This window comes from Oncorhynchus gorbuscha, linkage group LG07 (genome assembly GCF_021184085.1).
Source record: "Oncorhynchus gorbuscha isolate QuinsamMale2020 ecotype Even-year linkage group LG07, OgorEven_v1.0, whole genome shotgun sequence".
Lineage (NCBI taxonomy): Eukaryota > Metazoa > Chordata > Actinopteri > Salmoniformes > Salmonidae > Oncorhynchus > Oncorhynchus gorbuscha.
Window position 1 is genome coordinate 25,155,863 of NC_060179.1, and position 14,051 is coordinate 25,169,913.

General features: G+C 41.2%; 1 pseudogene; it reads left to right on the forward strand.

The window, feature by feature from the left end:
• The first annotated feature begins 516 nt into the window (after positions 1-516).
• Positions 517-13,747, forward strand: LOC124038977 (annotated as a pseudogene).
• Positions 13,748-14,051: the final 304 nt, after the last annotated feature.

Genomic DNA, 14,051 nt, shown 5'->3' on the forward strand with positions numbered 1-14,051 from the left:
GGCCTTGCTTCCCAATGACCTTCAGAGTAATGAGTTCACCTGTAGTGTTGGTCCAGATCATATCCAACGTTTTACTTGCATGTAGCAATTATTAACAAAGATAAAATCAGAATTCACACCAGTTCTCTTATCTAAAATTGCACTTCATTTGTGTCCTAGGGTACTTTCCCACCTTCTGAAGGAAGCAATGTAAGGGTGAAAGTTCTAAATCTTTTAGAAATTTAGGCAATGATTAACCTAAGGTGTTATGAAGACGACTGAAAGAAAAACTATAAAAAGTTCAACTGAGACATTGATTTTATTGCCAAATGAAGATTCAAGACTCATGAGGTAGGTGCATGTTAAAGTAAGTTCACTGATCTGAATAGTACTATTTTAATACAATTGGAAGGAAATGTTTTTTTACATTTTATTGCAAGAACATCAGCTATTTTTTTTGATCGCAGTCAATAACATTTTCCTGAAGATCATGAACTCATGCCAGTTCGCTCTTTGCATTTTCTGACAGGTGTAAAGATGGGAGATGCTGAGGACGACATTGCTGTAGTCGGTGCAAAGAGGTAAAACTTTACATTTATGCATAAAAAAGGGGTTCTGAAAAAATATCCAAATAATCTTGCGGTGTTAAATCACTACAGGACATGCAATGTGGTGCAGTCACCCCAGCTCACATTTGGCATTGTCTGATTACTTAAAGTGGTTCCCTCTATTTCAATAGAGATTGATTTGACAAAAACAGGCAAAAATCTGTTAATTTGAGACATCAAAGTGATAGTATGTAATTAGAATGTGTTAATGATTTGTTTTACTGTTTTGGTGTGCATGTTTACAACCAGTGGAGGGTAAATGTAAGTAAACGCAGTTTACCCACCTTTATTAATTGCATAACATTTTACAGATGTAGGATCTTAATTTGAGCCAGTTTGCTACAGCAGGAAAATAATCCTGCAGCAACAGGAAATGTGAATTATTACGTGGATTATATAGTCAAACATTTCAAAATTGAAATTACACACTTTAGAAGTTTACAAATACACTACAAGTTTCACAACACTACAATTCTCACAACATAATAGTGATGAAATTAAGATCCTACATCTGTACCCACATGTTGTGGAAAAATGCATTGATGGTATTGGTGTGTTTTTTAGGTGTGACCGGCGAGTTTACCAACCGATCACTATTTACAATTATATCTGAATTTGATTTAATCTAAATTCTGTCCAAAATGTAAAGATTCCTTTTTTTTGCACATAAGAGAAACATAAACACCATACAATAGAAAATGAGGTCGGGTGAAGCATTGTGCAGGGAGATGAGTGGGTTTGTGGGAGGGTCTTAACCCTTACCAAATATACAAGACACAACATGGGGACAAAACGAGGGAAAAGTAAATGCTGGGAATCTCTTGACTTTGGAACACTAACTTGTGCCAGCTGTCCACCCGGCTGCATCACTGGTGCAATAGTAATTATAACGTGAAATATGATTTTTTAATTTTATTTATTTATTTATTTCACCTTTATTGAACCAGGTAGGCTAGTTGAGAACAAGTTCTCATTTGCAACTGCGACCTGGCCAAGATAAAGCATAGCAGTGTGAGCAGACAACACAGAGTTACACATGGAGTAAACAATTAACAAGTCAATAACACAATAGGAAGAAAAAAAAGGGGAGTCTATATACAATGTGTGCAAAAGGCATGAGGAGGTAGGCGAATAATTACAATTTTGCAGATTAACACTGGAGTGATAAATTATCAGATGGTCATGTACAGGTAGAGATATTGGTGTGCAAAAGAGCAGAAAAGTAAATAAATAAAAACAGTATGGGGATGAGGTAGGTAAAAATGGGTGGGCTATTTGCAGATAGACTATGTACAGCTGCAGCGATCGGTTAGCTGCTCAGATAGCAGATGTTTGAAGTTGGTGAGGGAGATAAGTCTCCAACTTCAGCGATTTTTGCAATTCGTTCCAGTCACAGGCAGCAGAGAACTGGAACGAAAGGCGGCCAAATGAGGTGTTGGCTTTAGGGATGCTAACTATCATGATATTTACTTTCCAACTTTGAATTAAACATTTATGTATCTGTACAGGAGAGGGGCTTGACAGTTTCTGGAAGGTTCTATTGGAGGGGAAGAACTGTGCAGCGCCAATCCCAACTGAGAGATTTGACTGTTCCCAGTGGTATGACCCTGATGACAACAAAGTGGGGAAATCGCGCACGGCGAAGGCTGCACTTATTGATGGGTATGCATTTTTGCCTTGTTCCTTGCCTTCAATAAATAAGAAATCATTTTCCATTAACTAGGCAAGTCAGTTAAGAACATATTCTTATTTACAATAACGGCCTACCCCGGCCAAACCCTAATGACGCTGGGCCAATTCTGCGCCGCAATATGGGACTCCCAGTCACAGCCGGTTGTGATACAGCCTAGAATCAAACCCGGGTCTCTAGTGACGCCTCTAGCACTGAGATGCAGTGCCTTATACCACTGCGCCATCTGGGAGCCCTTAAAATAATTCATGCTTAACTGTAGCAAAAATCATTACAAAAAGGGCATTTGTCCCCAGGATCAACATTGAAACACAGTTCAAGCTACTCTTTCAATTTCCCCCAAAACATCAGTTATAAGATAAGGCATTAAAAATGTCAAATACATTTTTTTAAATGATGGCCTAATTTGTAGAGCAGAATTTGAAAATGCCTGTTTGGATTTGATTAATCAAAATCTATAATAAAACAGGTTCATGTGCAGCAACCCCACATGTAAAAATGTTGACATTTGGATATTACATCATATTGAGGCGTATCTATTTATTATTGCAATTGACATACTTGGTATTAAGATAACGCATCATCCTAGATACCATTTCTTGCCGTTGTGCCCATGAGCAAGCAACTTAACACCCTATAATTAAAGTTTTAATGTCACATGCACAAGTACAGTGAAATGTTTTTCTTGTAAGCTTCAAACTCAACATCGCAGTAATCAATATCAATGTAGCACTAAAAATAACATAAGGTAGAACGAAAACACACGAGAAATAAGAAATAAGAAATAGGTAGAACACGAGAAAGTAAGAAGCCTTATACAGGGGCAGTTCCAATACCATACTTACAATGTGCAGGCATACTGGAGTGATAGAGGTAGATATAGTGTTTTCAGAAAATATTCACACCCCTTGACTTTTTCCACATGTTGTTGTGTTACAGCCTGACTTTAAAATGGATTAAATGTTTTGGCACTGGTCTACACACAATACCCCATAATGTCAAAGTGGAATTATGTTTTTCAAAATGTTACCTAATTAACATTGAGACAATAAGTATTTTTGTTATGGCAAGCCTAAATAAGTCCATGAGTAAAAATGTGATTAATAAGTCACTTAAGTTGCAGTGTTTAACCTGATTTGTGAATGACTACCTCATATCTGTACCCCACACATAAGGTCCCTCAGTCAAGCAGTGAATTAAAAAAAAAGATTAAACCACAAAGACCAGGGAAGTTTTCCAATGCCTTGCAAAGAAGGGCACAAAGAAGGACAATGTAAAGATTCCTTTTTTTTGCACATAAGAGAAACACAAACACCATACAATAGAAAATGAGGTCGGGTGAAGATGTGGTAGATGTGTTAAAAAATGTTTTTTTTTAAAGCAGACTTTGAATATCCCTTTGAGCATGGTGGTTATTCATTGCACTTTGGATGGTGTATCAATACACACAGTCACTACAAAGATACAGGCATCCATCCGAACTCAGTTGCCGGACAGGAAGGAAACCACTCAGGGATTTCACCATGAGGCTAATGGTGACTTTAAAACAGTTACAGAGATAAATGGATGTGAAAGGAGAAAACTGAGGATGGATCAACAACATTGTAGTTACTCCACAATACTAACCTAATTGACAGAGTAAAATGAAGGACGCCTGTACAGAATACAAATATTCTTAAACATGCATCCTGTTTGCAACAAGGCATTAAAGTAATACTGCAAACAACGTGGCTAAGCAATTCACTCTTTGTCCTGGTACAAATCCAATACAACACATTACTGAGTACTATCCATATTTTCATAGATAGCGGTGGCTGAATCATGTTATGAGTTTGTTTGAAATTGTTAAAGACTGGGGAGTTTTTCAGGATAGAAAATAAACGAAATGGAGCTAAACCCAGGCAGAATCCTAGAGGAAAACCTACTTCAGTTTGCTTTCCACCAGACACTGGGAGATTAATTCACCTTCCAGTAAGACAATAACCTAAAGCACATGGCCAAATCTACACCAGAGTTGCTTACCAAGAAGACAGTGAATGTCCGGAAGTGGCAGAGTTACAGTTTTGACAAAAATCTACTTGAAAATCTATGGCAAAACCTGAAAATGGTTTTCTAGCTGTGATCAACAACCAATTTGACAGAGTTTGAAGAATTTTTAAAAGACTAATGGACAAATATTACACAATCCAGGTGTGGAAAGCTCTTAGAGACTCACCCAGAAATACTCATATCTGTAATCACTGCCAAAGGTGTTTCTACAAAGTAATGACTCTAGGGATCATCATCGTCGGTAATCAGGCCTACCACCGTCCTGTCGTCAGCAAACTTGATGATGGTGTTGCAGTCATGCGTGGCCACGTAGTCCTTGGTGAACAGGGAGTACAGGAGGGGACTAAGCACACACCCCTGTGGGGCCCAGTGTTGAGGGTCAGCGGAGGTGATGTTGCCTACCCTCACCACCTGGGGTTGGCCGATCACAAAGTCCAGGATCCAGTTGCAGAAGGTGTTGTTCAGTCCCAGGGGCCTAAGTTAGGTGACGAGCTTGGAGGGGACAATAGCGTTGAACCCTAAACTGTAGTAACTGAACAGGATTCTCACATAGGTATTCCTTTTATCTACGTGGGTGAAGGCAGTGTGGAGTGCAATTGAGAATGCATCGTCTATCTGTTGGGGTGGTATGCAAATTGGAATGGGTCTAGGATGATGTAGTTGATGTGTGTCATAACCAGCCTTTCAAAGCACTTCATTATTACGGATGTGAGTTTTACCGGGTGGTAGTCATCGTGGCATTAAGCCTTAGAGATCTTGGAAACAGGAATGATGGTAGTAATTTTACAGACTGGGAGAGGTTGAAAATTACCATGAATGTGCCAGCCAGCTGATCTGCGCATGCTCTGAGAACACGCCCTGGAATATCGTCTGGATCCCTCACGCATGATGCAGTGTTTTTATTGTTGAAGCAAACATAAAATGCATTGAGTTCATCTGGAAGAGAGGCATCATTGAGAAGATCAGGGCTGGGTTTTTGTTTGTAATCCGTAATGGACTGTAGCCCCTGTCACATGCGGCGGGCGTCAGAGCCTGTGTAGTATGATTCCACTTCATTCCTTCAGTCCTTTTGCTCGTTTGATGACTCTGCAAAGGTCGTAGCAGGACATCTTGTACTTGTTCCTGTCTTCAGCCGTAGCATCAGGGTTGTCTGCGATAGCTCTGTGTCCGGTAGCCGTGTCATTTAGTTTAGCGCAAACCTTGGTGTTAATCCAGGGCTTTTGATTGGGGAAGCGGTTAGCTCGTCGATGTTATCGGCGGAGTCTCTGAACATATTCCAATCAGCGCTAGCCAAGCAGTCCTGTAGCATAATCTCTGATTCTGGTGGCCATTTCTCATAGGAGCAAGTCACATAAAATGACTTGTTGTTTGAGCTTCTGCTTGTAAACAGGAAGCAGAAGTACGGAGTAATGATCTTATTTGCCGAATGGTGGACAAGGGAGGGCCTTGTCCACCATTCGGTGAAGAGGCGACTCCGTGATGCTGGCCTTGTAGGCAGAGTCCAGTGTCTGTGTTCTTTTGCCCACCTTAATCTTTTATTTTTATTGGCCAGTCTTAGATATGTCTTTTTCTTTGCAACTCTGCCTAGAAGGCCAGCATCCCGGAGTCGCCTCTTCACTGTTGATGTTGAGACTGGTGTTTTGCGGGTACTATTTAATGAAGCTGCCAGGTGAGGACTTGTGAGGCGTCTGTTTCTCAAACTAGACACTCCAATGTACTTGTCCTCTTACTCCTCTTTCTATTCTGGTTGGAGCCAGTTGGCGCTGTTCTGTGAAGAGAGTAGTACACAGCGTTGTACTAGATCTTCAGTTTCGAGGCAATTTCTCGCATGGAATAGCCTTCATTTCTCAGAACAAGAATAGACTGACGAGTTTCAGAAGAAAGTACTTTGTTTCTGGCCATTTTGAGCCTGAAATCGAACCCACAAACGCTGATTCTTCAGATACTCAACTAGTCTAAAGAAGGACAGTTTTATTGCTTCTTTAATCAGATAAACAGTTTTCAGGTAACATAATTGCATAATGATCCATTAGCCTTTTAAAATGATACGCTTGGATTAGCTAACACAACGTGCCATTGGAACACAGGAGTGATGGTTGCTGATAATGGGCCTCTGTTCGCCTATGTAGATATTTCATTAAAAATCTGCCGTTTCCAGCTACAATAGTCATTTACAACATTAACAATGTCCACGCTGTATTTCTGATCAATTTGATGTTATTTTAATGGACAAAAAATGTGATTTTCTTTCAAAAACAGGGACATTTCTAAGTGACCCCAAACTTTTGAAAGGTAGTGTGTATTTTCATACTTTTAAGACAAAATAATAATACTTTTTTGAAAACGGATTGTTGTACACAAAAAAACAAACATGCAAACACCAAAAGGCAACACTGCATTGTGTGACATGCACAAGCATTAACATACCACAGATCATTTGATGTTTCCATTTAGAAATATATTCACATGTAATGTTATTCTCTTCAACAAACTGTAACAAAGTATGTCTATTTTCATTGAAGGGCTAATGAACAGAGATTATGAACAATCTGCCGGAAGTGTCAACCCAAATATTATCAACCACTGCACCGGCACTGGACTAGCTATGAGTTTAGCCTCCAACCGAGTCTCCTACGTCTTCAACTTCACTGGACCCTCAATGTCCATTGACAGTGCCTGCTCCTTCATCCCTTGTTGCACTTCATTTTGCTTGTCAAGCCATAAGACAAGGTTGGTAAAGGTGTCATATTTACATTGCACGTGCATGGAACCTTTTGTCAATAAAATTATACCTGACATAATTCAACACTAAAAGAACATGGTCGGTATCTCATTACAAATTATAAACCGGGGAGTTTGGGTCCTAGATGCGCTGACTGTCTGAAACAGCATTTCAGCCGTGTGTAAATCAGACAATATACCACGGGTATGACTCAAAAATAATTATTTACTGTTCTTTTTATGTTAGTAACCAGTTTATAGCAATAAGCCACTTTGGATTTGTTTTTATATATGGTCAATATACCACGGCCAAGGGCTATATTCAGGCACTCTGTGTTGCGTCGTGCATTAGAACAGCCCTTAGCCGTGCTATATTGGCCATATACCACACCCCCTCGTGCCTTATTGCTTAAATATACCATAACGTCTTGGGCCTTGTTGCTTAAATATAATCTGGGGTATTTTATATGCTTTAATTTATCAGGTGATTGTGAGATGGCCCTTTGTGGTGGTGTCAGCTGTATCATACAACCACGAGTCTTTGTCGCTCTCAGCAAAGCAAAGATGATTTCCCTGAAGGCACAAGCAAACCTTTCTCCAGCAGAGCGGATGGCTATGGCAGAGGAGAGGGCTGCGGGGTTATTCTGCTGAAGACACTGAAACAAGTAAACATCTTATGTTTAACTGTCACAAAATCGCTGTCAATGTTTCTGACAGGCTACACATGATATTTCACACTGATTATGTATTAATTACCCAGGCTCTCGAAGAAAATGACCATGTATGGGGCATCATGAGAAAACTGCTGTAAACCAAGATGGCCGCACAGTCACTCCAATCACCAAGCCATCCGTGGTCCAGCAAGAGGAGCTGCCCGCAGAATCTATTCACAGTCTGACCTGTCCACTGTCCAGTACATAGAGGCTCATGGGACTGGAACTCCAGTGGGGATCCCATAGAAGCAGGCAGCATCTCCAAAGTCATTGCCAAAGCCAGACCTCCAGGTTCAGAAACACTCTGCATCGGCTCTGTGAAAGGCAACATTGGACACACAGAATCTGCAGCTGGAGTGGCAGGTCTAATCAAGGTACTACTAATGATGAAGCATGAAACCATTGTCCCTTCACTGTTCTACTCTGAGGACAGTGCCAGTATAGACGCTAAAGCCTTAAATGTAAAGGTTCCCACTAAAGCAGAAAAGTGGGGAGATTCTGTTGAAAGGGTTGCAGGGATAAATAACTTTGGTTTTGGAGGAACAAATGCACATGTTATTGTCAAGCAACACAAGCAGTCACAGGTTTCTAGAAAGAGTGGTAGAAAATCACACAAGTATTTTGTCCTCTGCGATTTCTGAAAAGTCTATCAGTATGATGATGGAGGACACAATTCAACAGATAGACAAAGACAAAAAAGTTGATTTAGAAGCTCTTGCATACACATCTGCTTGCAGGAGAAGTCACTTAAAACACAAATACAAGAAGGCTTTCAGAACTTCCTCTCTGGTTGAACTAAAAGATCAACTCAAGTCTGCCCTGAGTAAAACTCCCTACCCCTCATACTCAGATCCAAGGTTAGTATTTGTCTTTTGTGGTAATGGTGTGACCTACCAAGGTATGTGCAAGGAGCTCCTGAAACATGAGCCTGTGTTCAGAGAGAAGATCAGGAGGTGGAGATGCTTTTCCAAAAGTTCAATAACATGAGTGTCTTAGAGAGACTTGAGAGTGAATCTGAGAGTAAGGACTTTTCAAAACCAGATGTTATCCAGCCCCTCCTCTTTGCCATTCAGGTTGGCATTGCCAGTCTCTTCAAGCACTGGGGCATCAAACCAGATGCCGTTCTTGGTCACTCTGTTGGAGAGGTTGCTGCTGCCCACTGCTCTGGTCTGCTGTCCCTTGAGGATGCAGTAAAGGTGATTTACTTCCGCAGTACTCTGCAGAGTAAGGTCACAGGAGGGAAAATGCTTGTGGTCAGTAACATGGCCGTGTCAGAGGTCTTGAACCTCCTTCCCTCCTACTTAAATAAGGTTTGCCTGGCTGCCTCCAACAGTCCACAGTCCTGCACCCTTGCAGGTGATGCTGATGCTATAGACAGTCTCCATCAAAAGCTAAGCAGTTCAGTCAAGAGTAAGAATCTGTTCCTCCATGTTCTGGATGTCCCTGCTGCATACCACAGCCAGATGATGGATCCCATCCTCTCTCAAATAGAGGACAGTATTGGTTCTTTACAGGTGAATCATGTTGAGACAGAATTGTTCTCCACAGTGACAGGGAAGGAGGTAGAGCAGCACAGGCAAATACTGGGCCAGGAACATTCGAGAGCCTGTTTCATTTGAACAGGCAGTGAGATCAGCAACCAAAGACAAAAAGAATGTGGTCTTTGTAGTGATAGGCCCTAGAAGGGCTCTACAAAGGAACATCCAGGAGACTCTGGGAAATGACACCATAGTTATGTCCTCAGTGCAGCCAGAAAAAGATTATGAGACAATGCTGACCACTGTATCCAAACTGTTTGAGTCTGGGGTTCAGATCAACTGGGATCAATTCTACAGAGACTGTGAGGCATTACCAACACATTTCCCTGTGTATCAGTTTGATTCCACTCAGAGAGATGTTATCATTCCTGCATCAAAAATAAATACAGCAGGTACTCATCCTGTGCTAACTCAGACAGGAAGTGAGGGCAATAGCTTTAGCTGTGATCTGTTTTCTGACTCAGTATCTTACTTGCATGAGCATAAACACAATGGTGTTGCCATTGTCCCTGGTGCTTTCTATACTGAGTTGGGTTTGTCTGCTTTCATGTTAAGTGCCAAACCAAAAGTGCCACTCAACACACTGCAAATCAGCATCAGCTTTCAAAGTCCATTTGTTTTCACCAAAAATGCACCAGAGATGAAAGTGCAACTTGAACCAGCAGAAGATGAGACGCATATTAAGATACATTCTTCCTCTTCAACCTATGCATCAGGCACAATAGTGTGCAAGCAAGAAAGACTAGTCGAAGAGCAGAACATTTCGCTAAGCTCTATCTACAAAAGGTGCAAGTCAGTGGTGAGCTCGGAGGAGTTTTACAACATAGGTCATGGCGGGTTTCAGTACCGCACTGTTTTCCAGAACAAGGGTGATGTACACTATGGTGAAGAGCTTAAGGAGGCTTTTTCAGTTGTCACAGTTCCAGAGGAATTGCTGTCTCAGTTGCATGACTACTGTATTCACCATGTAGTTCTAGACTTCCTGATGCAACTCGCTCCTGTTACAGTAGCACACGGATTCTCTTCCAGGCCTGGGTTTCCTGCCAAAATAGGCAGCTTGACAGTCTTTGAACCTCTGCAACCGGAAATGATTGTTTATGTGAGAGCAATTGATGTAGGAGTTGATCACTTTGAAGTATGTGGTTGCTTCACAGACAAAGAGGGAAGAATATTGGTTGAGCTTAAGCATGTGATGATCAAGTACCTTGGGAGCCATTCTCGTGTTGTTGAGGAATACTTCTTCCTCAATGACTTCAGGGTTGTCTCTGAGGACATCAAGTCCTCTCAGGCACGAAAAGCCTTGGTCTTTTCTGACCAGGTAGGAGTTTCCAAAGCCATGCAGCCACACTTGAGCTCAATGTCTAAATACATTCCCTTTGCACATACTAAGGAGTTCTTAAACCATGGATTTCCCACGCTTCAGGCAAACCTTAATATCTCAGATATCAAGAAAAACTTTGAAGAGGTCTTGTTTATGTGGGGTGAGGAAGAACTCACTTCAGTCAAAACCGAGACTGTTCTAGAGAATATAGTAAACTGCTGTGAGATTTTCCGTCAACTAGTCCTGGAACTAAGGGCGAGTAATTTTCCAAACTCCATCAGAGTAATTACTTACCGATCGGCAGAGAACACAGTAGACCGCATCAGCCCAGGCTTTGCCCTCTCAGGCATGACTAGAGCATGTGCTGCAGAAATGGCAGATCTTTCCTTCCAACTGATTGACCTCAGCTCTGTCTCTACAGAGGACATCAGAGCTCTGTCTGAGGTCTTAAAGTCATACCCTTGCAGCAAATACCAGGAGTTGGTTGTGAAAGATGGGCTGATTTTTAAATCTGATATTGTGCATACTCCCATGGAAAGCATTGAGAGCTCTGGGGGAAGTATGTCTTCTTCAATGTCCGAGGCATGTATCTTTCAGACGGCTGACCCCTACAGAATGACTAGCTTGTCTGCCATTAGGAGTGAGGTCAAGAAAAAGGACAGCCAGCAGAAGTCAGTTGAGATTCAGCTCAGTAAGATATGTGTTCATGCCTCAGACTACTTTCCTGTCAGTGTCTCTGATCTGCACTTTGGCAAGACAATTTACTGGAACAAACACACATCCCAGAACCATCAGCTTTTGGCCCTTGACTTCAGTGGCACTGTCACAGCTGTCGGGAAAGATGTGAGCAAACTGAAAGTGGGAGACCATGTTGTCTCATGCTACCCTGTTCTTACATCCTCTGCGATCATGGTTCCTGAAGAAGCATGCTACAAAACAAAGAGGCTCCCATTTCTAAAGGAGGCTCCATGTGTGTCCTACTTTGTGCTGGCATGGGAAATATTGTACAAAGCATTAACTAGAGTCAAAGAACAGAGAAGGTTGGGGGATCATCTCCTCTGTTCCTGATTCTGGTCTACTCAAGGTTTTAGCCCAAACAGCAAACAAATCAGGATGGAATGTCATTGTAGGGACACAGTGCAATGGGCTGTTTGTAAATGCTGATAAAATGGATGCATTTGTCCTCCTTCCGCCATTTGACGAATCTCTGTTGGCAATAGCAGGCAATTTCCCTGGTGTTAGACACATTGTCATTGTCTGTGAATCCCAGTCCCAATGCTTGCTGGCACAGAGTGTTTTCCAAAATGTGAAGGATAGTGTTCGAATGCAAACTCTTCAAATGTCAGGCATCATACAAAGGGGATCACTCATTGCCCAGAAGCCACACATTTATCGTTGGCTCAAGTCCATGCATTTGGACAGGAAGTCATTTGTTCTAGAACACTACCTTTCAAAGGTTGACATCAGGAAGCATCGACTTCTTGCCTGTTGAGGAGTCTGAATCGTATTTTAGCTCAAAGACCGTGCCTGTTGTGGCACTAGGTAAAGATGATTCCAGAGGCACACTGTCCAAAATTCCTTTGTTGCCTAAACCAAATCAGCTTTTCCAAAATAATTCTATGTACATTGTCACAGGTGGCCTCACTGGGCTGGGATTTGAAACTGTGAAATTCATTTCTCAGAAAGGTGGAGAATACATTGTCATACTCTCCAGAAGTAGCCCCAAACCTGACATACAGCAGGAGATCTGCAATCTGGAGAAGCAATACGGTGCCCATATCATATGTATGGGATGTGATGTCTCGGTCTCTGAGCATGTGCTCAGAGCGATTGGTCTCATTGGCAAGAAGTTTCCCTCTTGTCCAATCAGAGGAGTGTTCCACAGTGCAGTTGTCCTGCACGATGGCCTAATCAAATCCCTTGACAAGTCTCTGTATGAGAAAGTCCTGAAGCCCAAAGTTAATGGGGCTTTGAATCTACACCATGCCACGAAACACTGCAAATTGGATTACTTTGTGTGCTACTCCTCTGTTGCAGCGTTCATTGTTCATTGGCAATGTCTCACAAACAAACTATGCAGCAGCCAATTCATTCCTGGACCTATTCTGTCATTATAGACGGAATATTGGACTAGCAGGGCAATCCATCAACTGGGGACCTTTGAACCTTGGTCTCTTGTTGAACAAGGATCATTTTCAAAGGTTTCTTGAGGCAAAGGGATTGATGGTGATGGATGTTACAGAGATTCGCGAAAGTCTGGAACAATGCCTCCAGCTAAACAAACCTCAACAGGCTATATGCAAGTTCAACTTCAAAAACATGAAGTACAATGTAATGTCTCAAAATGCCTCATTGACCATGCGTATGACTGCATTAGTGGAAGAGGCAATGCAAAAAGACAAATTGAAAGAGTCCCGGTCTGGACATAATGCTGCTTCCTCCTCCCCACGTGGTTATATCAGATCTGTACTCAGTGAAACAATCGGTGTTGACAAGAATGAGTTGAATGACGATTCTCTCTCTCTGCCTTAGGCATTGACTCAATGTTAGCCATGACTTTGCAGAACCTCATCTTTCAGGAGAGGGGTGTGAATGTGCCACTGGTTCAATTGCTGGACCCAAACAGCACACTGTCGACATTGATTTCACACCTGATGGAAGGCACTGAGGGTGAATCGCAGAATGATGACCAGAAAGAGGGCATGATGGATGACATGTTCACAAGACTATAGAGATTTCAAAAGCTGAATATTGAAAATAAAGATGTAGATATCAGATTTTCCCATTATATTTGCATGTTTGATCAGATATCATTTAGAAACATTACACATATCATGAAAACAATACTAGCACAAGACTGCAATTACCTTTGGCATGACCTGGTCCTCACATAACATTGTAACAAAGGTACATATGTTGTTAATTATCACTAAATTGAATAATATTTGTTGAAGATGTTATGCAATGTTTTGCTAGTATTACAAAATATATTTTTCTTTCAATTTTAGAATGTGTTTTTTTATGTTTATAAGTTTGTATCTTGTTGTATTCTTATATTAATCTTGACCAAATGTGCTAATGTGTACTGTATTTCATTGTATTATTGTAAAATGTCAAATAAAATTGTATTTCCAATGAACCAGTCACTTGAACTTTAATTCATTAAAAAAATTGTATTATTATTTTATTATATTCATCCCCTGGAAATTCTATTTTTTGTGTGCTCAATTTCCTGCTTTTGGATCAAACACTATTCAAAATGGTATATCTGGGAGGGGGCACAATCATGTAATAACAATGTTATAGGCCTGACCTTTGTCATACTGTAGATATCTTTAAGTAGTCTGACAGAATGTTTTACATAAATCATCTGAGGTTTTTCGTTAAAGTGGCAATCTGGGATTGGTTGGCCACATCAACTGTTTGACTTTA